At 44.7% G+C, this 27,850-nt stretch overlaps 1 long non-coding RNA gene across 1 annotated transcript; it reads left to right on the top strand.

Moving 5' to 3' along the window:
* The first annotated feature begins 6,382 nt into the window (after nt 1-6,382).
* Nucleotides 6,383-27,203, top strand: LOC128407775 (uncharacterized). The gene is made up of 2 exons (XR_008328891.1): nt 6,383-6,769; nt 26,912-27,203. It is a non-coding gene; the product is annotated as an uncharacterized LOC128407775 (long non-coding RNA).
* The last annotated feature ends 647 nt before the right edge of the window (nt 27,204-27,850 follow it).

Here is a 27,850-nt window from a genome sequence, read left to right as displayed (position 1 = left end):
GAACACTACATTCTTCACTTCATTTTAGAAATCGAGTTACTAATTATAGAAGGTATTTAATGGCAGAGTATATTTGTGTTTCTGCTAGCACCAGCCCATCACTGTAAGAAGTAGTCTGACTGGGCGACTTGAGTAGGTGAAACAGGGCAGACACAAGAACGAGATGGGAACAGAAACCTCTTCTGCAGAGAAGCATGTTGTAAAGAACAGAAAAGAGCTGCTTTGAGATTTTAAAGGCTCTGGCTGAAATTGGCTGTAGCTCAGTCGCAGAGCCTCAGCCTTGCAGGAAGAAGGTCCCAGGTTCAACTGCTGGCATCTCTAGGTAGGCCTGGGAATGTCCCAATGCCTGGAACCTTAGAGAAGCGGCTGTCAATATCGAGCTAGATGGATGAATGCTCTGACTCAGTACAAAGCAGCTTCCTGCGTTCCTCCATTTGCCACCCACTTATGTGATGACAGCGGGCCAATGCTCTTGGAAGACTTTACCTCCCTGAGACTGACGTCTCCTTCTCTGCAACAACCATGATAGCATGAATTGTGAAGTTTTTGAGCAGAATGGGCATGGCTTAAGCAAAAGTAAAGAGAGTGTTCAGCTGTTGCTTGGATTCGCCATCTAGGTTCATTGCACTTCTTTGTTGACTCTGTGCTCTTGTCACACACTTTCCTCTGTTCCTTTTGCTCGGCTGCTTTCATTTATGCCCCTCATCCATTTGGCAGCCCTAATAAGATCTGGTATTGATTGAGGGCTGGTCCAGACTTCCTTTTGCACTGCACTCTCCAGGCACAGGCCCGTGGTATAAAACTCTGTGTCCGAGCAGCTTTTGTTCTTTTGGCCCCGGTGCTTTCCCTGGGAAAAATCTGCATTTTACCACTGAATTGGAGCAAATGGCAATCTGCAGAAAACCTAATTGCCATCTGCTCTGATTCAGCAGTAAAGTGCTCGGACAGGGCACTTTCAAGGCCAGAGATGTGCCTAAAAAAATAGCACAAAAGACCGTCTGGAAGAGCCCTGAGACAAGGGCCTGAACCAAACCCCAAAGAAGCAAGAGGTCTGACCCCTGCAAAACCTTGTCTGACCACAGTTTTGTATCATTGCATGCCACATGCAGACACAAGAGAGAGAGAGAGAGAGAGAGAGAGAGAGAGAGAGAGAGAGAGAGAACGCAAAGGGAATTGTAGCTTGGAGCCAGCAATTTCTCTCGCAGTTGTAGATATACTTTTTCCAGGACGACTGACTGGTAGAAACGTAGATGGGTATGTCACACAAAGCATAAGCATCAAATTTGGTCTAATAATGGGCTGCTTGGTACTTTCAACTAAAACAGCACGGCAGCAATTGATGTGGTTGCAAATTTCAGAGAAGGGAGGGGCAATTCCTCAATCCTTGACTATTTGGGGCAATAGAGATGTTTTAAAAGTTATTTTCAAGAGCTAGCATGAATGGTAGAATAGAGCATTGCATCTATGAACCCCATGGCATTCTAGAAAAACTGATAGTGAGGCCCATACCAGGAAATTCAGGTTTGAGCAATTAAAGTAGATTAAAGTGCTCTGACACCCTTGCACAAGTCACCTTTAAAAAAGAAACAGACTTTTTGCAGTTAGGAAAGTGAAGGTGAAATCATAGAATCATAGAGTTGCAAGGGACCCTGGAGATCATCTAGTTAACCCCTTGCAATACAAGAATACGCAGCCATCTCATACAGGGATTCAATCTACAACCTTGACGTTATCATGCATTGAAACATGTGGGATGAACGTATAAACACTCTGCAAATTAATCAGAGTAAATGCTCAGCAAAGCCTGGATATAATTTAAAATCCTTGTAAACTTTGTGCAAACCAATCAGGAAGAATGCTCAGCAAATAAGTCATCTAAAAGAAGCCCTTAAGGGCTTTTTCTGGACTCCATAATGCCCAGGGAAGTATGTTAAGGATTCCTGAAGGTATTGGGAAGGGTGTAAACAAGCCAGTTTTTTTGGAACAGGCTGCCTTCTCCCTTGGACCGGTGGGATTTCTCTAAAGGATATTGGCTGTTTTAAAAGGCCTGTATTTCCAAGAAAAATGTAGCCGTGGCCATAATAATCCATCCCTAATTCCTGAGATTCCACTGTGTGAAATAGTCTCATGCCTTCAAAGGAGCTGCAGACCGTTCCAGTATCTGTGCTACGAACTCATGGCAAGTTGTTATTTGCTGGAACAGAGATCCTTGTGGATCTCAGCGGATTAACTGCTCTGCCCTGCACGCATCATGCTAGGCTATCACACACCATGTGTGCTCCTAATATCAGGCTTAGGATTTGAAAACCAAGCACATTATTTTCCCCAGCTACCTTTGCATTGCAGTTGAGGAGCAAAGCCCCTCATCTCTAGGTACAGAATTGCTAAGGTTCCCTTGAATGTGAAAATGTGCTTTTGGAATGGCTGTGCAAAAGGCATCAGCTCAAGAAACTAGATATTTTGTTCTAGACCCCCAAGGTTGCCACCTTGGGGAGGGGGGCTATATTTGTCTTCATGATGCTCTCCACCTGGCAAGCCAATGCCATACAAGGTGTGTGGAGGGCAGGGGGGTCAATAATCACACCTATTTTTAGCAACACATCTCTGGAAAATGAATCAGCTACCTGGAGAGCGGTAACTAAAAACAGATGATTAACCCCTTGACATATGTGCCTCATTACCTGCTAGGGAGCACCAGGAAGACAAAAATAAGCCCAGTGCTGCTGTGCAAAGGCAACCCAGATCAATGCATAACTTAGCCAAGTTATAAAACAGAGGTGGAAAATCTGTGCCCTGAACTATACTAGAAATCATTTCTTCTGCTCTTTGTCTTATTCCTCATGCAAAAGCCGTGCTCTTCCGTGACAGCCATTATTATGTACTGTGAGTGCTTTGAGGAAAGGAAGGCAACAGCACCAGGGGGAGCAGCCGATTCCTATATGTGGGATTTTCACAGACATTCCTGTGATCAGAAGAACAAGGTGAATGAAAGCACAAGGAACTGCTGATCCAGAGTTCCTATAACCTTAATGCCTTTCATGGGTTTTCAGTTGGCTGGTAATTAAATCATCCTGAGTGCAAACCCTACCATACATGGGCTCATGTTTCCCATCCGTACATGATTGAGTTTTGTGTTTCTCTCCTCAAATGCAACAGGGGCAAGCGACCAGAAACCATATCTGCTGTACTGGCTTCTTTGTTAGCAGGAGGAACTGTCAGGACTGACCTTTGCCTATTAACCTCCTGAGCAGAAAGAACTAAGTTGCCAGCTTCTATCCCATTATCCTTGACTACATCCCTGGTCAACATCTACCTCCTCTGAAGGTACAGGGAAGCATATGAAGCTGCCCTTCTCCTGAGTTTGACCATTGGTCCATCTAGTGCAGTACTGCCAGCACTGATTGGCAGTGCTGATTGGCTATGAAAGTACATAGGTAGGAACATAGGAAGTTGCCTTATACAAAGTCAGACCCCTGGTCCATCTAGCTCCATATTACCTACACTGACTGGCAGCAGCTTTCAAGGGTTTCAGTTCACAGCCCTACCTGAAGATGCTGGGGATTAAACCTGGGACCTTCAGCATGCAAAGCAAGATGCTCTACCACTGAAATATGGCCCTGCCCCTAGTACGGTTGTATGACCTTTAATGGCACTCAAAGATGCTACCAGAGGCAGCTGTATCACCTTGTCTAATGACATCCAAGGTCAGAACCTGTGCAGGTAGGGAGGATGAGAGAACCACCACAACAAAGATTACCCCACTGCGGTACTTGCAAGTCTCTCAGCAGGAGGATTCTAGGCTTAATAGTGTGGCACCCATTAGCCTCATGACTAAGTTCTCAAAGGAGAACATTTTCCATAAAAATTGACCCAGTGCGTCCACACCATACCTTTAAAGCACATGGCTTCCTCCAAGGAATCCTGCAAACTGTAGCATGTTAAGGGTGCTGGGAATTATGGCTCTGTGGGGGACAAACTACTGTTCACAGGATTCTTTGGGCCAAGACATGTGTTCTAAACATATGGTGTGGGTGCCAGCCTCTCTGTCTTATTTCTCCAGACCAGGACCAATTCACAAACACTGGTGTGTCCTTTGTCTCCAAGAATGGTGTCCATGAAGACACAGATGCAAAGCTAATGCAGTTTTTTAGCTTGGCCCTGAGTAGGCACAAAGGTCTCCTAGCCACAGGCTTGCCCCACTATAGTGAGTGGCATTGTATTTCTAATTCCTTCTAAATGTGCATCAGCATATGCAAACTGTATCCCTTTTTGGGTGATGCAGTTCCTCTTATTAGGAAATGTGTATGTGGCAACAGGGTGTAGAAAGGAACACAAGGATGCTATTTGACATGTGCCATTAAAACACTTCAGGGAAGACAGGATGAACACACAGGAAGGGTGTGTGGCTTCTACCTGTGACTTGACGACTGCTCAAACAAAAGTCTCCCTCTGGCCTGCACAACCTGGAGTCTGATCATGGAGGTGGATGTGACAAGGCTGTCAACAGATAAAAGTATAGCCGTGGCTGTGGGGGAGCAAAACTAACCTTATATTGTTTGGTTGCAAAGTCAGCCATAAAAAATACCTTCCATTTAATTTACTGTACTCATGGCCCTCAGCCAAAGTGGAAGATAACCAGAGGTTACATAGAAAAGCATAGTGTTCCTGGAAAGTGCCTTTCTATAGAAGGAAAAGACCCAGGTCTTGGATGTATGCAAGAAAGATTTCCAATAATCTCATTCTCTATCCTTAAATGGCTCCATCCAGCCAGGTTGAATAGGGCGCCTGGTCATATCAAAAGCAGGCAATTCACCATACCATATTTCTCTGTGTGTCATATACAGAAACACAGAGAGGGAGGGATAGTCTTGGTGTATTCATCTGCCCAGACACCCTTTTCAGCCTGGTCAGATGAAGCTTTTCAAAGTAATGAAAATCACAAGATAGATTAAGCCAGGCCAGGGAACATCTCGAGATCTCTCCCAACTCCCCACTCCCCCCACTCCATGGAATCCTCAGTGCTGCAGTTACTCATGATGAACAATATACATTCTGTTCCACATGTTCTAGATTCACTGATCCAGAATACTGCTGCCTGGCTACATAAGCAGAATCACCAGCATAAGACACAGGGCTCATCTGCCCTGCACATTTAAAGCAGGATCATGCCACTTTAAAGACTTCATGGCTTCCCCCAAAGAACCCAGGGGCTGTATTTTAAGGGTGCTGTGAGTTACTACGTAGGTAACCGTATTCCCCAGTACAGAGCTACAATTCCTAGAACTCCCTGGGAAGAGGGATTGATGGTTAAAGTCCCCATGAGGGGAATAGGAGTCTCCTAACAACAGCCAGCACCCTTAACAAACTGCATTCTTTGGTGGGGAACCATAAGGACATAAGAAAGGCCTGCTGGATCAGGCCATTGGCCCAGCTAGCCCAGCTTCCTGTTCTCACAGTGGCCACCCAGATGCCTATGGAAAACTAGGGTGCAGAACACGAGTACATGAGCATTCTCCCCTTCCGTGATTCCCAGCAACTAGTATTTAAAAGCATTGCGGCCTCCAGCTCTGGAGATCGAGCACGGCCATCATGGCTCATAGCCATTGACAGCTCTCTCCTCCACAAATTTGTCTAATTCTCTGTTTAAGCCATCCAAGCTGGTGGCTATCGCTGCCTCCTGGGAGTTCCATAGTCTGACTATGCGCTGTGTGAAGTACTTTATTTTATCCATCGCGAATCTCCCAACACTCAGCTTCATTGGGTGCCCATGAGTTCCAGTGTCAGGAGAGAAGGAGAAAAAACTTTTCTTTATCCACTTTCTTCCTGCCACGCATAATTTTAGAAATTTCTATCATGCCACCTCTTCACTCACCCTTTCATTAAACTAAAATGTCTCGAACTCTGCAACCTTTCCTCGTAGGGGAGTCCATCCTTTGAGTTGCCCCTTTGTGAATCATTTCCAACCATACTATATTCTCTTTCTTTGAGGCGAGGGGACCAGAACTGTATGCCGTGTTCCAAAAGTTTCCATGGTGACCGTTTAAAGCGGTACGATACTTCTTTAAATGTATAGCACAAAGAGAGCCACCATCGCTAACCTATAAAGAAAGAATGGTGGGGGGTCCACCTTGTTTGTATAAAGTGGTTATTAACGGGAGGGGGGGTTAATCAGTAAATAATGTGCATTAATTGATCTTGCCCTTAGTTATTCTCATCTCCCACAGTTTGCAGGCAGAGGGTATTCCACATTTGTCACTGGCAAAGTGGGATTTATTCCTTCCAAGCATGTGGTTCTCAGCGCTTCTCTGCTTTCCCAAATGGGGCAGGAAAAACTGGAGAGGAAGTAAATTATTACAAACAACTTTCTCTGAGTGAGTTCATTTACGTTCCCAGGCATGTAGCTGGCAAGAGCCTCAGGCCTCCCTCCCTCCCTTGCCCCACCTCCCAAAGCTTTCCCTGCCACCCCTCCTTCTTTCCTCCACTGCCCCCCCCTTACTGGCTGCCTCTCTCCCTCCCTCTTTCCCTCGCAGCCTTAATGACTTCCACATGGGCTTCTGGCATTCTGAGCATTGTCTGAAATCTCCAAATTTAGAAGAAATATGAAAATTGTCAAGAACGCCTTCCTTAGGGGGTAAAACCAACATTCGCTTGAACTGTCGCAGGTCAAGGCAGCGGGACCACGTGACCAGGCCCCAGCCAATGGCTGCCCTCAGGACCACTGACAGATGAGGCCGTCAGCCGTGCAGCATCGTCTTTCAGCTCATATAAGGTAAAAGTAAAAGGTTTTCCAGATTCTGAGCAGTGAGGGAAAAGTTTTCACCCAGGACCCCTTTTGCCAGCGGCTTAAAAAAGGAGTGTCAACACTGGTCTTCCAGTGTGGCCCTCTGTGTTTCGAAGAGAGGAGACGGCGCCCACCTTCCCCATCTCCACCAAGGGCCTAGTGCATGACAGGTGTGGGCAAGCACAGGTATGTTCCTACCTACTGTCTGTGGGTGCATAGGTGTGAGTGGATGGTTGCATGTTTATGGCAAATGTGTTCTACAGGTACATGGGTCTGTGTGTTGAATGTCTAACATCTAATTGTACAATACCCATATAAAAGCAATGTAAGTCGGTGACTCTAATGCTTCCCTATTCTTAGATGTTGTGCTAATAGCTGTGCCCCATATGCAATGGCTTTGCTTCTAACTTCTGCACGGTGGTAGAATTATTTTTGCATCAGAACGGGTTCTTGTTCTGGGATGGGAAAGGAAGGAAGGAAGGAAGGAAGGAAGAGCGATGGAGACAAATGGACAGGAGAAATGAAAAGGTTGAGAATCTCCACCCTCAAAGAGTTTTGGAGTTCCATTTGTAGGAAGCACCTTAACTGGTCTCCCCCCATAATACACCCCTCAAACATTTGAGAGTTGATGTGGTGTTCAATGGCTAGAAATGGGGAGCAGAAGATCTAGCACAGCAGTCAGGTTTTAAAAAAAATAACAATAATCTCCTTTTCAGCAGAATCATGACATCTCAGTCTGCTGCTGTTTGCCCTGCAGCCCCTTTCATCTCTGCATCCTGGTGTCTTTTTCCTGATGGTTATCATAAGCACTGCAGAGCGATGGATGTTGAGAACTGCTGTAGCAGAGCACAGGAAAAGAAAACGCCAATCTTCAATAAAACAGCATTTTGTGGGAAGCATAATTAGAACCTACTTAGGAAACTTAAGAAACCTCTTTCCCCTGATAGTCCCCCCCCCCGCCCAAGTTCCCCAGGGCTAGCTCTGAGCAAGTTGCACTAACAAATAAATGGTGCTGCATCCTGCCCTGTATATGGTAAAAAAGGGCTGCTTCTACCAGAATCATCAGACAGCACTACAAAGGCTGGCTGCTTGGCTCTAGGACGCAGATGTCTCCGGAGCTGCTGGCATTTGTTTGTTCCAAAGCACGTTCCAAGTTGGAAAAAATAAAAAGCAGAAGAATTTCCAACCTAGACTGCCCTCCCCACCTCCCACCCCGAAGTGGAAAATGGCAAATGGATCATTCTGACCTCCCAGGAGTACCTCACCAGTATGGAGTGGTCCCAAGGCAGATGTTGGGTTGCTGAATTTAGCGTGCCAGCATGTAGTGATCTGGGGGTGGGGGATGCCTGGGCATTTCAGGCACTTCTGGTGGTGTGTGGCAATGCCCAACTAGAACTGCGGTCAGGGGCTGTCCAGTGGAGAAAGCTGGCACCCGCCAGCCAAAGGCGCGGCAAGAAAAGACGTCACAGGTATCCTAAGCGTTGCTGGGAGGCAAGGAATTATATTTCTGCATGGTAGAACACTGGGGTAGCCAACATTCTGGGTTACTCCTCCCATCAGCCCAGGCCAACATGGTCAAGGATGCTCAGAGTTGTAGTCCACAGATCTGGAACGCACCATGTTGGCCATCCCAGTATCATACCGTGGAACCTCTGGGGGTAAGAAAGTACTCTGGGTAATAAGCCAATTTACTGCCCTGGAGCCCAGGCAGTTTCCCAAATGCACAAGTCTAGTCTTCCAACAGGTCAGATTGACAACTGAGCAGTCTCCTGACATTTAAGAGTGACTGGTGGGCAGGGCAGTGGCCGATTCTTCAGCCACTTGGAGCAATTCTGGCACCCAGTTCCAAAGCGCTATGGGCATAGAGGACCGACCACTTTAGTGCCTTCCAGCTGGTAGGTAAGGAGTTCTTTTCCATAACATGCGTGTGCAGATTTCCCAAAACAATTATCGGTAGGAAATTAGGGGGAAGCTTTGTCTAGACAGGCTGCATCTCTGAATTGCTCCTGGACAGAGCAGTATTTCCTTTGCCACTTGCAAAAAAGTTGTCTGCAGATGATTTAAGTTTCTTCCTTAAAAAAAAACCAAAAAAAAATACAGCTTGCAAAATACGTTTGCAGCTTCAATACTGAAAGGCTTGGAAAATTGGTTCTGTCCAAGAAAAGAAAAAAGGAAAAGAAAAAAACCGCCCTCTGCCCTCCCTTTTTCCTTCAACATTTCTACACCAGCACTTTCTTTTATTCCTCTTCAGAAGCACTCTGTTTAAAACGCCATAGAAAGAATTTGTATGTGTTGCCGGTGAGTCACTGCGGTAATTTGTTAGGTCCTCTTTGCTCATTCTATTTTTCTTGTACTTTATGGATTAAAGCTGAAGCAGTCAGGAAATGGTCGAAAATGTGCACCTCTGAAACAGTAGACAGGTCAAACGTGACGTTGAGGTACATGAATGCTGGAAAAAGGCAGGAATTATACAAAGAATGGATTCAAAAACACTTGCAGGTTTTGTGTCCTGTGTAACAGCCTTTAATGCAGAAGATAATGCAAACGCAGGTTTTACAGTCCCATTCAAAAACCCAGCAGCACTTAGCCTCTTGTGCAAACACGCTGCAAGGTTATGTTATCTAAGTTTATTTATTTATTTTTAATATGTGAGCAGGGAAACTAAAGACTGGAGGCGGCCACCAGCTTGTTACAGAATAGCCATCTTCACACGTTATAGTAATCAAATGGAACAGCAGTCCACGTCTTCACTTCCACTGCCAATTGGGGTGGCCTATGTGGTGACCTCCAGATGTTTCAGACTACAACTCTCATCAGTCCTGACAAGCATAGCCAGTGCTCAGGGACGACAAGAGCTGCAGTCCACATTGGGAGGGTACTAGGTTGGTTTCCCTGAGCCCAGATTCATGGCTTGTGAAAGAGCCTACACATGGAGCTCATCAGGCAAGGCAGGGTTCCCAAATGCATGTACAGAACCTGGGCCTGCACAGTTGTACACACACAGGCTCTTTCACAAGTTACACTGAGTGTGTGTTGGAGACACAGCATAGGCAGCAAGTCTGATCCCATTCTCCCATTGTCTACAGAGTTGTTGCACATCACCCCAATCTCTGAACGGTGCAAGATTCCAGGGGTTCCAGGCGCTTACCTGGGGTTCATGTTTCCTTTGGAATGAGGGACAGTGGAGACTGTGGTATCTTTATGATATATGGTTTATTTACACATATATTCAACCTAAGCCTACCATAGAGGGGTTCACAGCACCAACACCCCAAGAGGGCCTTACTTCACCCATAGCCACAGCCTTGGATTCAAGCAGAAATCAAGCATGTCTCTCTTTCTGGTTTCCACCTGCTTCTTTCCAGCTCCTAGCTTCCAGCTCACATCACTCAACTCTCCGCTCTCAACTCTGCCTTTGTCCTTCTAACCACCTGCAAGTTGAAGTTTGTCTTCTCACACAAAGCCTCTTCCTTTGTTCCCCTTAATGGCCCGTCACCCAGGCTGCCATCTCACCAGGAAGCTAGCTTGGCTATTCCAAGAATTAGAAGGGGGGCCAGGCATCCAGTCTACCCAGCCCCAAATTGATAACCGAGTGTTAATGTGCTTCAATGTGTGTTAATCAGAGAGTATCAGGCAGTGTTAATGAACGTACGTATGGTGTGTGCCATGTGCCTGCAGTGTGCACATGTGTTTCTGGCAGACAGTGCAACTTAGTTTTACTACATGCAAACACATATCTACTTTCCATTGCTCTTCATGGCTATATGGAAATATTTGATCACATCCACACCATTCAGCACTCTGCTCCTCTTTGACTGTCATGGCTTCCACCAAAGAATCCTGGGAACTGTAGATTGTTATGGGTGATGAGACTCCTAACAACTCTCAACACCCTTAAACTACAGCTCCCAGAAATCTTGGGGGGAAGCCATGGGTGTCAAAGTGGCCTCAGAGTATTTTAAATGGATGATGTGGACACTGTGTGATATTTTAGATATTGGTATTGTCCAAAGTAAGTGGGGACCTTAATAGTGGACTCAGAAATGTTGCTTTGTTATACTATTCTCCACAGCCATTCTATTATCTCTCTCTCTGCCACTTTTCCGATTATTTTTCCACATTAGGCTTATAGTGTTTTTGTTACACATTTTGCCTTAATTGCTTCGTAATGTGAATCGAAAAACTATATAAAAATACTCATTCAAATTACAAGTCTCTCTGCCCTGCTTTTCATTCCCAAATTCATATAAATCAGAGGGCTTATGTGTCAATGTGGGAGAAGAAGGGGACGAGGAGGGTGGATCATTTTAGGAGCCTCTTTGGAGCAGCAGACCTGTAAAATGTCCAGTGTCACACTGACAGATTTAATTGTAAAAAAATGTACTGAAGTAAGGCTGGAGAACAGGATAATTTCTATGGGAGAAACTCAAGACTTTATAAGTCTTCAGAACGTAAGAGCTTTGCTGGACCAGGCAAAGGGCCAATCCACTCCATTCTCACAGTGGCCAACCAGTTGCCAATACTTCCATACTTCCATACAAGCCTTTCGTACTTTGGAGGCGAGGAGAGTGAGAGAGAGAGGACCTCCTTGGAATCACACTGTTGTTTTCATGGGATGCTGCTGGGGATGAGACGCAGGCAAACTCCTGCAACTGCTCATCGCCAGGTTGCTTTGCAGTTTTTGACCATATGAATTTTTGCCTTGGGTGCTATTACAGCAGACCCTTTGGTTTTTGATTAAATGCTGTGGGAACAAGTCAGTTCTGATAGCATTGGCATGGTCTTCTCTTGGAGCAGGGTATAGCGTGGCCCTCTATGCAGTCTGTTCTGCTGTCTAGGGATCTTAGCAGAAGACAGCCCTGGGCGGTTAAAGGATTCTTATAGACAATGAGGAAATAGCCTGCATTTCTAGTAATTCACCTACTGAAATCCCATAAAGATATTGTCCTTTTTAAGAGAACTTCACTCTCATGAAACTGCACAGAACAGGCAGCATATCATATGAGCCACCACTAACATTTTGCTCCAGCAACTCCCATTTTCATTCCGTCATCTATTTATGGTCATTATGGGAGGGGGGGGGTCTTCTCTACCTCTTCCCATATTTAACAGTGTCAGCAGAGCCTGGGGAAAAATGGGTAAGCCAGCACTCAGCAAAGCTCAGTTTTCTTTGCCTACTGCCCATTAAAGGAAGTGTTTTGATTATCAGAATTATACATTTCCTCTTCTCCCTTTCCTCCTCTTTTTCTCCCACCCCCTTCTCCTGTATTCTGAGCACAAAGTGATAGTGATGAGAGGAAAGAGCATTCTGGGGCGGCAGTGGAATGTGTATGTAGGGAACATGCCTCCATCAGTGGCGTTTTCATTTTTTTAAAAAAGGAATAGATTCCATTCACCATTCAAACCAAATTAGAACTTTGATCTAGAATTTTTGCTGTAGTCATGTCCGAATCCACAGGCCTCTTTTGAGCACAGCTAATTCTGGAGTGGGAACTCGAAGTAGAAGCAAAAAAAAAAAAAAGCAACAAGGTAGTCAAAAGTCAAACAAGTTGATCCAATGCATTTTTTGACCCTCCTGGTCCTTCTTCTGGGAAATCTCAGATTGGTTTTGTAATGTAAAATATTTTTAAAATTGATTTTAGATTTCCCTAAAGTAGGACCGGTAAGGTCCGAAAAGCATTGGATCAATAAATATATCTTTTAACTATCCCACTGGATTTTTTTTGCTTCTACTTCCAGTTCCTTTTTGGAATTCTCATTTTTGTTGCATTTTAGCTCCTACTGGAGAGGCCAAGCTAAAGGGGGATTATAATAGTAGGCAAATAATCAATCTTGTACCTCCAACTACTCCAGTTTCTGAACTTTGCCCCTGGTACAACACCACCTCCCATTTGAGTCTTGTGGGGATATGTAGGAGAATGTCTTTTTCTTGACAATGTATACACATGTGCATGGTGGTTATTGGGGTTCAACCCCCTGAGTCCCCTAGAAATTGAATCTCTAAAGGAAAGAGGGCAAATATATGTTGACTCTAGTGCACATGCATGTAACTTGCAGGCACATGGTGTCAGCGCACTGCTCCAACCTCTTTTATTCCCTTGCCTTAATTGGCTATCCAATTGCTGCTGAATTTGTCCATATTGCAGCTCTTCTGTGATGCGTATAACGAGATCCGTTCTGAGATTAAATGTTCAACTAGACATTATATAAGGAAACTACTAATAGTCAATTTTCCTCTACAGCAGGTAGAGGGAAAGTGATGCGTAGGGGGTGTGAGGAGAAGGCAGCTCAGGCAGCGATCTTGGTATGAGAACAGGAGCATGATTCCGAGTATTTTCACTTGTGAAATGTTGGAGGGTATATGCAGGAAGGGCCATAGAATGGTAGTAGAGGAGATGCTTTGTACACGAAAGGTCCCAGGCTCAATCCTTGGCATCTGTAGATAGGGCTGGGGAAGCTTCCCTGTCTGAAACCCTGGAGACCTGCTGACAGTCAATGTGAACCATCCAACTGGCAGGTTGGAAGGCACTACCAGATCACAGCTTGATCTAAGGTGGGTCACAAGAGCAGCACCACTACCATACAGATATATCTATATATTTAAAAACATAAAAATATATATTTGGGTTAATGGTGGGCCCTGGGTCTGGAAAAGTTGGAGACCATTGGTGTAGACAATACTGAGTTAGATGGGTCAATGGTCTGAGTGTGACATGGTATAGGGCAGGCTTCCTCAACCTTAGCCCTCCAGATGTTTTGAGACTACAATTCCCATCATCCCTGACCACTGGTCCTGCTAGCTTGGGATCATGGGAGTTGTAGGCCAAAAACATATGGAGGGCCGAGGTTGAGGACGCCTGGTATGGGGCCTCTCTCCTCTCCCCTCTCCTCCCCCCCCTCTGTCAGACACAGCTATTATCAGTGTGTTCATTGTAATTAGCCGTCTCACCCAGTAAACCAACAACGGTGAGTTATGACATCACCAAGAGTGAACTATGACTTCATAATCCAGCTAAATTTGAGTAATTATTTGTGTTCCTGTAAATGCTTATGTTCTTGCATGTACTTACCACCAGCATTTTATGAACAGACTAATATAATAACAAAGCGCTCTCTCTCTTGCTCTCTCTCTCGCTCTCTCTCGCTCGCTCGCTCGCTCTCTCTCTTGTGTGTGTGTGTGTGTACAAGTAGGATTGCCAGATTAAGATTTCAATTCTAAGAATACTCACAAGGGAGTAAATCCTACTAAACACAGTGGGGTGGGCTTTCATGCAAGCACACATACAACTGTGCTTTAAATCTTCAAAATAAGAACCTTGGTGGAGAGCTTGGAGAACCAATCTGTTCTGCAGCCATTTTGAACAAAGAGCCATCTGCTGTGGTTATAGTCAAATGAATTTTGGTTTAAAATAAGGAAGGTATGCACAGAGTCCTGAAGTGAACAAGTTGGATGTGCATAGGGGTCTCTTTCTCTCTCTCCCTTTTTTGCAGGGTTCCCAGTTGTGCAGAGCAAGTCTGCATACATGCAAGTTGTTCACAGGATCTGTTCACAGAGATTACTGATAACAGAGATTACCAAGACAGGTTCAAAGTCCTTGTATTCATTTACAAAAACCTGAACAACTTGGGCCCAGGGTACCTTAGGGAGCACCTAAATACTTATATCCCAGTTTGATCACTGAGATAACCCACAGAGTGTTGCTGGTTGTCCCCTGAGTTGGTGAGGCTCATTGGACGTCGTCATGAAACAGAGACTTTAGTGTGATTAGCCCCATCTTGTGGAATGCTCTGCCAGCAGAGATTCAGCAGGTACCTTCTGTTTCAACCTTTAAACGTCTGTTGAAAGCTCTTCTATGCTGCCAGGCTTATGCAGGCAATTTAGAAAACAACTTTCTCTATTAGTTAGTTGATGGCTATTTTTTTTTTTACATGTTTTTATTATATCTTCCTACATGCATAAAAATGTCCAGGGTCTATTAGTGCAGCTCCCACTGGAGGATTTCTAGTGCTGCATCACATTATTGGATTTATATGAAGTCATGATGAGGAAGTGGTGCAAAAGAGAAGGCTGGTTTTTAAATGCTGGGGCAGGCAAGAAGGGCAAGCAGTGTGAGCAGAGACAGCAGCCCCTAGTATAAGTATTATTATAAACTGCTTTGAATTTTTAAAATGGTTAATAAGGTTGCCATATTTTGAAGAGCAAAAAAGAAGGCATATTTGTCGACTTCTACTTTTAACTATGATGGACGCGGGTGGCGCTGTGGGTTAAACCACAAAGCCTAGGACTTGCCGATCAGAAGGTCGGCAGTTCGAATCCCCGCGATGGGGTGAGCTCCCGTTGCTTGGTCCCTGCTCCTGCCAACCTAGCAGTTTGAAAGCACATCAAAGTGCAAGTAGATAAATAGGTACCGCTCCGGCAGGAAGGTAAACGGCGTTACCATGCGCTGCTCTGGTTCGCCAGAAGCAGCTTAGTCATGCTGGCCATATGACCCGGAAGCTGTACGCCGGCTCCCTCAGCCAGTAAAGCAAGATGAGCATTGCAACCCCAGAGTTGTCCGCAACTGGACCTAACGATCAGGGGTCCCTTTACCTTTACTTTTAACTATGTATCTCTATGATGACTCTACCCATGAAAAAGAGGACGTGTCCTGGAAAAAGAGGACCTATCAATAAATAAACATGAGGAGGTTCTGAGCAGAGGCAGTGGGTACAATCCTGGCCCTACTTCATATGCTTCAATTTACACAATTGTCAGACATATAAAAAGAAGGGGAAGTATTTGATGGGGAGCTGCCCTCCCATATAGTGGAGAGTGCTGGTGGTCTCCCTTTATATCAAGGCTTGGCACACATAATCTTTCCATATGCAGGAAACAAAGAGTCATGGACTTTATCACCATTTCAGATGTCACTCTGGGGACTTCCCCTTTGCATTCCCTTCTCTTTTCTTCAAATGCTTCGCAACAGATGGACGTCGCCAGTAAAAAGAGATCAGTCTCCTCTAACGGGCCTAGTGACGTGACTGTGTCTCCCTTGGGAAGGAATCCTGCAGACCATTTCCTCTGTCCTAGGAATGTAATGTGTAAACAGATCAAGAGGTGTCACTCCCAGACCTACCAGTTCACATGCCCCAGAACTGAAACTCTTTCTGCTATTGCAGTCTTGTTTGACTTTTGGCTTATTTTTTATATTTTTTTACTGTAGTTGCATAGCAATTACATCCCAGCAAACACTGGGTGCCCTGTGTGGAACACAGGGCCAGCCCTACCATTAGGCAGAGTGAGGTGGCCGCCTCAGGCAGCTTATTAAAGGACAGGACATTGCTCATTATTGAACATTGTTGCATTGTTGCTGTTAGTAAGGGGTGGGGATGAGAGTTTGTACTCAGGTGCCAAAGTAAAATAGCTAGTACTCCAGCTCCCATCATCCCTGACCATTGGCCATGCTGGCTGGGTCTGATAGTAGCTGGAATCCAACAAGAGGTAGAGGGCACCAGGTTCCCTATCCCTGCAATACGTGCAAAAATAGCTTTTCCTTTTTTCTTTTTTGCCTTAAAGCAGCAATTCCTAGAAAACAGCCTTTTTACCAGCATCATCTGCCGACTGAAGTGGGCTGAAACAGTTAAGAAAAGATTAAGAGCATTGGGGTATTTCTGAAAGTATGGAAAGGGAGAACGAGCAGCAAACTGGGAAGCGGAAAGATGTGGTGTAAAGCTAGATGGGAAAGACTGAGAGGGAGGGAAGAAAATTTATGTGGGATGGGGAGACTCTAGAATATGGAAAAGGTTGAGATGAGACAAAGGCCTGGGAAGATGATGCAGGAAGGAGCTGTCTGTGTCACGGAGAGCACATTTTGTTCTGAGCTGCGCTATCTGCTGGAAATCTATATTGCTCTCGGGAACAAACTTCATTGCTCGTGGGGGTGGGGGGCCTTGGCTTTTCCAGAACTAGCAGCTAATCCTCTCCTGTGCTGCCTCCATTTGCATTGCAGAATGTAACTAAGGGCAGTTTCAGAGAAGCACAAACATGATTTTCTAAGGGCTGAAACTACATGTTACCAACAAAGGTGTGCACTTAAACATGACTGCAGCTCCTTGTGGGGTTGTCCAGGAGGGGTTGATTTGCAACATAAACTCAGCAGGAGATGGGAGGTACTTGACCATTTCCTTACCACCTGCTTTCCTGATGCTGCAACCAGCACCAGCACCAGCACCCAGCCCATTCTTCCTTCCCATGGCTTCCTGGTGGCTCACAAACATGAGCCTTGAATTCTGTGTGGGACTAAGCAGCTTGTGGGGTAGGAGCTGCAATGGGGAAAGGCGAAAGCACCTCCTCTCCCTTTGACTTCTCCACTCCAAAACACCTGCTCCCAACTTTTCTAACAAAAGTGGTCATCAGGGTTTCCTTACACAAATTTGCATGTAATGTTCAATTTCACCTTATGAGAAAAGAGTTGCCCTCCCACATGAATGAGACCAACATTGTGCTATGTTGTTTTTTGTCCTTTTTACCAGGGGCTCTTTGCTACCTTCTTGAGTAGCCCAGTTGCCCTGACACAGCTGACACAGCTGTACTACCTTGAACTAGACCCCTTGCATTTCCTCTAGCCCTGTGAAGAACAATAGGCATGGACAATGAACTCATAAATGAGGGTACATGACCCAACACAAAAGAGCCATTGTGTATAAGCTCTGTAGGTCACATGAACACAAAATCTGGGGCATATATCCAGTAGACAGGATTCCAATTGCTGTTTTGCCACCATGTGCCCATTTTCCTTTTGAATGGGTGTTTTATTGTGGGATCAATGGTCCTCATGAATGCACGTTTTTCCTCGGTGTCCACATAATTATGTCGGCCCATATGTTATCCTCATTTCATCAAGATTTATTTATTTATATTTACAAAAGCATTTACATACCGCCATATCATAAAACGTCATAATGGTGTACATCGATACAACACATTTTAAAAAGAAATGCAAACATTTCCCCAATACAGTTTTCTAGGGTTGTTTTTTTTGAAAAATCAAGCTCTTGCCAATTTCCCTGGGTGGTGTTTTTGTGTGTGTTTTTTTAAAGATATCTGAACAGCCTGTTTGTAATATTAAACCCCTGCCTGGAAGCATCCTTTAATCTGCTTCTGAAAGCAAGAGGAAGAAGAGCAGCTGTGACTCAGCACTGACTCTGTTCCAAGCATAAGCATTCTCGAGGTTTGTGCAATGTTGTTCTGGAATGAAATGGACAGCGTCTGGGCCCAAGCCTCCTGGCAGCTCAAGGCCACATCACACTCTATGGCCCAGATGTGTTTCAGTGGGCTCACTCTGTGTTATCTAGTGGATGCCAGAAGTCTGAAGGGGAGGCATGCGCCCATAAGCATGCCGAGCCATTCACTGGAGAGCACCAAGTAACTGCATCTCCTGAAATAAACTGATGTAGATTGCCATCCCTCTGGGCAAAGAACTTTCGTGTTCTGTGCAGGCCTTGCCCAAAGTTGATACCATCCCATACCCTCCAACATTTCTCCGATGAAAATAGGGACATCCTATTTTTATTTTTATTATACCCCACCCATTTGACTAGGTTTCCCTGGTCACTCTGGGCAGCTTCCAACATATATTAAAACATAATAAAACATTAAACATTTTTTTTAAAAACTTCCCTATACAAGGAAGCCATCTGAGCCTTCAGATGGCTCAGGGTTAGATAACTCCATACTGTTGAAAATAGGGAGGTCCTGCCATAACCTGCAATATTTCCCCAATGAAAATTGGGACATCCTAAGGAAAAGTGGGACATTCCAGGATCAAATCAGAAACCAGGATGACTTTTGTAAATCCAGGATTGTCCCTGGAAAACAGAGACACTTGGAGGGTCTGGCATACCAGTACCAAACAAGAATCCTGACTCATGCTATTATTCCTATTGCATTCACACAGTTTTCAGAAATGTGTAGAAATATGCATGGTCATGGAAGCCACTTGGTTTATGCTACATCTGCATACCAGTTTACATATGTGTGTAAGCAGAGGTGCCATCTTCTCAAGTTGATTGAGGGGGTCTGATGTGATTTCCTGATGTTATGTGTGTCACGTTACAATGAGCCAGGGGGCAGAGCCAAACACCCTCTGAACATTGAGGAGGCAAGCCCCTTCAAAAACAAACAACAACAAGAAAGCCACTAGGGGCCAAAACTGCCTCGGCTCCTAGGAGCTGGCAGGTATCTATGTAGCCATCACAGAAACTGATACTGGTATAGTATTGGACTTCTGTATTTGGTGATGTATTTAACAAATTAAAATTAGAAAGCTTATTGTTGAATTCCAACACTCCATTACAGTGGGTGGGTTAACGCTTAACGGCTGTCACCAAGTTTTCATCTCTTCCTCACCCTTCATATACATCCTAAATGATGAACGCCATCCTCTAAAATGGAAAATAGAGACATGAAAGTTTAATGATTAGAATTTGCATGTTGTAGTTTAAATCCATGCCTGCAAATTGAAAATCGGGATGTGGATTTCTCTCAGGGTTTTCATCTTAAAGCACACATACAATACATGTTTGAATGCCATGTGTGCAAAGATTGCCAAATGCACTAAGACTCTTCTTTTAAAAATCACACACACACAAATGTCCCTTTTGTTCGTTATGGGATGCCTTTTTTGTATCATTGCTATATAAATGAAAATCTCTTAAAGAGCATTGGAAAAAATCCCACACATAAGAACTATATACATTTTAAATAACCATGAAGATAACTGCACAATCACAAACCTGAATCATTCATTGTGTGCCTTGTTGTATCCTTGATATATTTACACATGTTCATGTATTCCATGAACATCATGTACAAATTCATTTTATTTGGCCCTGATTTGGCCATATAGTTCAAAAACCGCAGAGGATGAGGTACCTTTGATCCTTTACTGGGAGAATCCAGCTTTCAAGCACGGAGCCAGAACAAAATGTCTGGTCCCTGAAGGGGAGAGGGAACATGAGAGAGTGGAGGAAGACAGCACCAAACGTTTCCTAACCACAACTTCCAAAATGCCTGCATTCCACCAACCCTCTTCTCTAAGGCCCTGAAAACCTGTGCTTTGTTCTTGGCATTATGATTTATCCCGGCCAAGAACACGCTGAGGAGAAGCAGCAGCAGCAGCTTGTGAGACCCAGCGCTGCATCCCCCCTGAGCCCCTTGGCTGAGCCCCAACATGGGAGATCTGGACTGCTCAGCTCTAGGAATCTTCCATTTTGACCATAAAAGGGCAGGCATTTCGCAGCCCCTGCCGGGAGGATGGGAAAGGAAAAGGCAGAGCTATTTATAGGCAAAGTGGGGGCCTGGGCTTGAACTCAGGGTTAATCAGCCTGCGACTATGGGACTAGATTGGGATCTCGCTTTGTTTTCTCATCAGTGTTTGATTTGAAAACCAAAGCCTTGGGGTAAAGGAGGAGCACTGATAAACAGTGCTCTCTGCCCTTCTATTTCCCTCTACTCCCCAAACCCCCACCCCACACTTTGTAGGGTGGCTTCACATGGTACGTTTTGTACTTGGGTGTCGTCATGAGAGTACAGAAGACACGTGGACCCCATCAAGCCTGTGTGTGAAATCCAGAAAGTGGCCCCTTTAAAAGATTTGAGTGTGGGGTCCCATTACTTTCCTGGTTCTTGCTGCTGAGTATTTCACTTAATAATAATTTTCCATTCACACGCCTCTCATACTTAGTGGGATACGAGCCTCATTATTTTGTGCTCGTGGGTCTGTGCCCAAGTACAAAAATGTAATGTGTGAAGCCAGCCCCAAGCCCTAAAGAGCAGAGGTCTGAAGGATGCTCATTGAGTGTAGTTGAGCACGAAACAATGTACAATCTCCAGGCAATGGAATTCACTTCCACAAGAGGCAATGAAGGCTGCCAATTCAGATGGTGTGGCAAATATTCCCTCTTCTGCACCCATTTTTGCTGCTTCCAGAGACATTGGTACAGGCCTTATAGCTGATTTTCTTTACCCTGGTGCAGCACAATTAAATTTGTTACAATGGGAATAAAGAGCATCTTTCTGTTTTTGCGACAAGCCAGACTTGCATTTTAGACTGGTATATCACTAGTTCTCATTCCTCATCTTGAACCGATATCCCTATGTCTCCTGTTATCAAATGAAAGCCTTAATTTGGCCTAACTTAATTCATCTTTATAAAGGAACGCGGGTGGCACTGTGGTCTAAACCACAGGGCCTAGGGCTTGCCGATCAGAAGGTCAGTGGTTCGAATCCCTGTGACGGGGTGAGCTCCCGTTGCCCGGTCCCTGCTCCTGCCCACCCAGCAGTTCGAAAGCACATCAAAGTGCAAGTAGATAAATAGGTACTGCTCTGGCTAGAAGGTAAACAGTGTTTCTGTGTGCTGCTCTGGTTCGCCGGAAGCGGCTTAGTCATGCTGGCCACACGACCTGGAAGCTGTCTGCGGACAAACGCCGGCTCCCTTGGCCAGTAAAGCGAGATGAGCGCCACAACCCCAGAGTCGTCCACGACTGGACTTAATGTTCAGGGGTCCCTTTACCTTTAATTCATCTTAAACAAGTTAAACAATTCATTAGTTAAACAAGTTGTGTTCACAGTGAGTGCTATTTTTAACATTGATACTTTTAGTATGCTCAGATGTGGACCAGACACATTATTGTATAAGTCAGATAATGTGTCTGGGTAACTTCTATCCAGATACACTTGTTTTAAAATAGCAATTGTTTGTATTTGATGTAGTTTAACTAGATGTTGCTAAAACTATTTTGCTTTGATGGTAGTAGTCTATGTTTAGTCAAAATTATTGCAGAAGTCGCAATGGATGTATTTCAGTATTTGATCTGTCATATCCTTTTATGTAGTTGGGTACTTTGTGGAATGTAGTCTTGTTTTTCTTTGATAATTGAGAAAGTTTGGGGGGGGAATCTTATTCAAAGGGAAAATTGGATATAAGTGTCTCTTCCTTGAAGCATCTCTCACTCTGACTTTCGGGAGGTGCGTATCAACTTGTTGATTCTGGTAATTATGGTTTAATTAGGGGTGAGGCGGTTAGCTCTTCATTAATAATCAATATTTTAGATTTGTAATCTTAACTTGCCTTTTATAATGTTGTTAACCTTGTTTATATTCTTTTCTGCAATGCTTAAGTTCTACTAAGCAAAGGAAAGGTATTGGCTATGTGCCTAAAGACTCATCCTTGGAGCCTAAATTTTCTATATGCTGATACAAAGGGTAACCAATTATCCCATGTAATGTGGCAGTTGTTGCAGAGGCAAATGAGATAAAAAAACTTAATTGTCAGGCTCTCTGTCTGCTACATAGTAACCAGGCTTGGATTTCCCATTGGAACAGAGCAAAAATGGCCATGGTGGCTATATAAGAGGATGACACAAATTCATGGAGAAGTCTACTCTGATGGTTATGTTCTGCCTCCACTGTTGGAAACAGTAGCCTTTGAATACCAGTTGCTGGAAACTGTGGGAGTGGAGAGTGCTGCTGGCCTCTGGTCCTGCTTTTGGGCTTCCCAAAGGTCTCTGAATGACCACTGGAAGAAGGACTAGATGAGACACTGGCCTGATCCAGTAGCCTCTTCTGATGTTATCACCAGCTGCTTTTGGCATCAGCTGTAGACCCACAACAGCTATGTTTGCATGTTACAGTAAGCCACAAGTTACAATATATGAGCAGATTGCATCTGCTTCATTCCACCCTGCCAAAGCTGGGAAGAAACAAACCATGCTCCTTAGCTTAGCATTATATCTGAACCAGGGATTGTGGTTTGGCTCGCTCCCAATATAGGCCTGTTTCTGTACCTTTCAAAATAGCTCTCTCTCTGCACTGGGCAGGCTGCTGTTGCAGCAGAAACTCTACATGCTCATCAGGCAGGCAGGCTTTTACCCAGACCCAAGGCTCTTTTGTGCAGGCACCACTAACAGAAAAAAACAAGAAGGGGCCACAGAAACAGTTCCAGACTCTGTACTCTCTTCAGTCTTCTCATAGCATCCTGGGATAGCTGAAAGGTTAGACACACTGACTTGCCTAGAGGGATCTCACTCATTTTCCCATCCAGTATGAGGGGTTGGGATTATTTCCCAGAGGATGCTCCCCCTCTTCCCCCACACGCACTGCAGGCTGCTCAGCTGGTCGGCATTCCATGAGAGTTCCTGGACAACCCATCCCCGGCTTCAGCCTCCCAAGGGGCAGAAGCAGTAGCTGAGAACTTGACTTGGGCCTGGGAGAGAGCGAGAGAATGTGGAGCTCTTGTTTTTCCACAGAGGCTCATGGGTCACGTTCATGGCTGGGTTTGTGGGTTAGGCAGGACAGGATGTGATAGGATCAGGGCCCAGGCATCACTTATCTGGGCCCAGCACAACCTTGTGTCACAGACTGCCTCCCTCCCATCTCTCACATAAACATCTACTTTGAACAAAATGGGAGGATTGATTGGTGTCCTTTAGCTTCTTTAGCTCCCCTTGCTCCTTACATTTCCGGCCACTGATTTGTATTTATAGCCAGATGTGGCACCAGGCTGTGGGTATTCACTACACATAAGCAACAAACACCATTTCAATACTGCTCCCAATCCTTGGGACTAGTTGTTCTCTGAACTTGCATACATTCTGTGCTCTCTAAATCCTATTTGCAGCAATGGCTCCTTCTGTTCCTGGGAGCTCGATGTCCCTGAATGTTATGGTGCTTGTCCTTCCTCTCTGCCAAGAATACTTTTAGGGGCCTTAGTAAACAATACCAGCCGCCGCCACCACCGCAGCAGTGGCTCTCACTTTCTCTAGAATCAAAGGTCCCTCACGATTATGGCGTTTGTGGCTCTTTCTGCTGCAAGTCTCCTGCTGCTCCTGGTTGGCTCTTCCTCCCTCCATATAGGTCCTGCATCTGCTTCTCAACCCACTTTTCCTTTTGGTGCCATCCACCACTGGCACACTGACCCCAGAAGGTTGTCCGTGAGGGAATGAGACCCTCAGACTGACATTCCTGCCCTGCACAAGGAACTCTGCCACTTGTTGTTTAGTCGTTTAGTCATGTCCGACTCTTCGTGACCCCATGGACCAGAGCACACCAGGCACTCCTGTCTTCCACTGCCTCCCACAGCTTGGTCAAACTCATGTTCATAGCTTTAAGAACAGTGTCCAACCATCTCATCCTCTGTTGTCCCCTTCTCCTTGTGCCCTCAATCTTTCCCAACATCAGGGTCTTTTCCAGGGAGTCTTCTCTTCTCATGAGGTGGCCAAAGTATTGGAGTCTCAGCTTCAGGATCTGTCCTTCCAGCGAGCACTCAGGGTTGATTTCCTTCAGCATGGATAGGTTTGATCTTCTTGCAGTCCATGGAACTCTCAAGAGTCTCCTCCAGCACCAGAATTCAAAAGCATCAATTCTTCGGCGATCAGCCGTCTTTATAGTCCAGCTCTCACTTCCATACATCACTACTGGGAAAACCATAGCTTTAACTATACGCTGCCACTTGTAGTTCAATGTTATAGGAAATGCCAACAGGAACTAGAGACCTCTGGGAGTTGTAGTTACTACGCGATTGGGTCTCTTACTAAGGAAGGTACATGGCCCTTAATCGCTCACACCACAAGTCTAGAGTTTCTTGTTGTGGTGCTCGTGTCCTGCTCATGGGCTTCACATAGGCATCTGAATGGCTGTTGTAGGAACAAGATGCTGGAGCCACTCTGGATTTCCAGACCTGGAAAAAATGTGTCCTTCTCCAACACTCCACCCACCTTACCCCTCTCCTTTGCTTGGCCTCAGATAGCATGGGGTGCCATTTACAAGGAACCCAATTCAGTGGAATTTTGTACTCCAGCTGTGGGAAATTTTAGAAGTGGCAAATCTAGCACACACATAGGGTGGCCATTTATGCATCATTATACATATTCTATCTATAATCTATCTATCTATCTATCTATCTATCTATCATCTATCTATCTATCTATATCTCTATCTATATCTCTATATCTCTCTATCTAAGCAGTCCTGTACTTGGCCTTTTGATGCATTTCCCCCCCAAACCAGCTTTGATTGAAGTTGAGAAAAACAACCTGGCTGCATTTTAACATGTAAACGGCCAAAGATGGATAACAGATACATCTAAAAGGTATTGATTGGTTCATGTTAGGGATGGGAAATAAATTCAGTTCAGTTCACATTTAAAGCTGAATCTGTTCAATTTTCACTTTCTGAGGCAATACAAGAGCTAAAACACAGCCAGCCTTTGAAATTCACACTCCTCCGAATTTTGCAGTGTTGTTTTACAACCAAACAATGCTTATTAAAATGCATATATTAGGAGAAAGTGTGCAGAAAATTGGATATATTAGTGAAAAATGACATACAGAAATGCATTATATTGGAAGAAAGTGCTTGCAAAAATGTGTACATAAGTCAAAAATGCATACAGAAATGTGTTTATTGGGAGAAATTCCCACGAACATGCTGGGGGGAAATTCACGAGGGTTTTTTAAAATGCAAGTTGCTGCAGATATGTGAAGAACTAATTTATGGTTGGAAAAATAAGAAACCCAGAGAAGTGAAATTGACTTCTCTAGCCCATGTCCACTTGTTTCAAAGCGATGGGGCTGTGCCTGCCTATTGTGTTATTAGAGTTGGCATCATTTAGCAAGAGCTTCAGAGGAGTAGCATTGCATAGATCAATTCCTCTTTGCTATTAAAGCATTTTCGTTACAAGACAGTTTTTTTCTCCAAGGGGCCATGTGCACTAGAAGAAGCTCTTCTGATGAAACAGCCATCTTTGCCCAAAGACATTACGACTCATAATGCATTTTGGTCTGCATTATTAACAAATCTTGCATTTCAGTTGGATGACGTTATACCTCTTTGCATAGCCCACCATACCCACACCCCTTTACCTGACCTTGAATCACCCTAAGCATGTGCAATAGGGTGCAGTTTTTTCAGGTGAATGCAATATACGTGATACAGAACAGATTAGTTGACCGCATGCATAAGAAAAACGAGTTATGGGGGTTGGGGAGAGGATGCAAAGCAAGACTAATTATTCACTGAATGCAATTGTTCGTATACATGGAAGATGTGCATGAATAGTATCAACACATGCTAATAAAAAATCCTGTGAACTTGATTAAAAATCCATTAGGACTTGCACCTATTGGATGTAGTAGAGGCTTTTATAACTGTATCATAGCTGGAAAGCAGATCTATCAGCCATCACAGCTAAATGCTACCTCCATATTCAGAGACAAGATATGACTTTATACCAGATACTGGGGCAAACAACAAGAAACATTGCTCAGCCTCTGAGCTTCACAGGGACATCAGGTTCAGCTTTGTGGGAGGCAAAGGGAGTGCTAAACCAGATGGACCCTTGAGCTAAGCTTGTATTCTCTAACCAGTTTTCTGCAGAAGGTCCAAGGCTAGTTTCGTACACTATAGCACACAGTAGGGAGAGAGTGGCAGCATCTTGCCCTGAGCATGAATTAGTTCTGCTCTCCCACTTATGAGGCAAGTGTGGGTTTGGGTTGGAGCTGTTTGTCCCCAACTACCACGGGTGGCTGATGTGGTGCAGTGGTTAGAGTGTCGGACGAGGAGGTAGGGGATCAGGGTTCAACTCACTCAGCCAGGAAGCTGGCTGAGTGACCTTGGGCCAGTCGCCTTCCCTCAGCTTGGCCTACCTCAGAGGGTTGTTGAGAGGATAAAACAGGAAAGTGCAGAAAAGATGGGATATGAATGTAATAGTAATATTTTAAAAATGAATCTTAAGAGATAGGGTTGGTTTTGCATGGTTCATCATGTTCAGCTCCTTTATACGATGAAAGTAGCAGGGACAAGAAGAGGTGAACGGTGTTGTGAATGGAGGGAGTCAGGCACTTATCACAGAAGTGAGATTGTCATTTCCTGCGTGGGATTGTTGAGGCTTCCCATTGCTGTACCTCGCTGTACGATACCTGAAAAATACTTGCTTCTCCCATGGCTTCATGGTGGGGAATTAGTACCATGATATCTCCAGTAGGTAACATCCAGACGAGGGAATTCAAACCAAGTTGGATATGCCTTTGACCCTTTTGATGTAGCTCTTGGGATCACTGGCTGATGCCTGTTCTTTTCTGCATTTCTTACAGGATTGGCTACTGGGGGAAGCAGTCACACGTCTGAGGATTGGAAGCCTTGCAAAGGACAATGGACAGCCAATCTTGAGGAAGAGTCGCAGGTGGCAAGCTAGCTCAGGATGCTAGTCCATAGCAAGACTGTGACTGGTGTCAGTCCATCAAAATCTAGTTTCAGCCAATTTTGCTTCTCTTTTAAAATGAGCATAAGGTCACGATATCATTGTGAGTGTAATGATGGTAATGGCGTTGTTGGTCCAATATGTTACACTGCCCAACCCTGCCATAAACAATCCTAGGAATTGTAGCTTGCTGATGACTGGTTCCTGGCTACGTTAGGTTTCTCACAGACAGAACTATAGTTCCTACAGTTCCCTGGGGAAGTGGACTGGCCTCTGAGCCAGTTGAGTGTAGATACACACTGGCTACAGTCCAACACAGAACTAGGCATTCCTAAACCCATTCTAATCAATTATCTAAAGTATGCTTAATCTAGCTTTGGTTTATGGCTGGCATGGGTTAGGGTGGAGGCATGGTTCAAAGGTTAGGAAGATGAAAAGAAACACTAGATGTCACCTTCCACAAATGACTGTGGGTTTTTTGCTTTTCATTTTATGTTTGCAGAGATTTATCATTTTTGGAAACTATTTGGGCAATGACGTCTTGTCCTTTCGTTCTCCCTGTCCCTTTGACTCATTGTGGCTCATTCCCAAACTTGGCTATAACTTTCGGTTCCCAACCCAAATCTTTTCTCTGTCTGGATATAATGTTGTGTTTGGCAGGGTTTCTGAAACACAGATTTTACAGATCGGGGAGTTTTTGGTGAGTTTTTCAGATGATCTCAAGACTTGGTAAGCCAGTCTCTCCTACCTTTCCTCCAGCTATGGAATCAGAGCTAAGAAAGAAAGAAAGAAATGCTCAGATCCTTTTCAGAAGCCAAGCAAAGATGCAGAT

This window comes from Podarcis raffonei, chromosome 2 (genome assembly GCF_027172205.1).
Source record: "Podarcis raffonei isolate rPodRaf1 chromosome 2, rPodRaf1.pri, whole genome shotgun sequence".
NCBI classification, from domain to species: Eukaryota; Metazoa; Chordata; class Lepidosauria; order Squamata; family Lacertidae; genus Podarcis; species Podarcis raffonei.
This window is presented reverse-complemented; position numbering and strand designations above follow the sequence as displayed.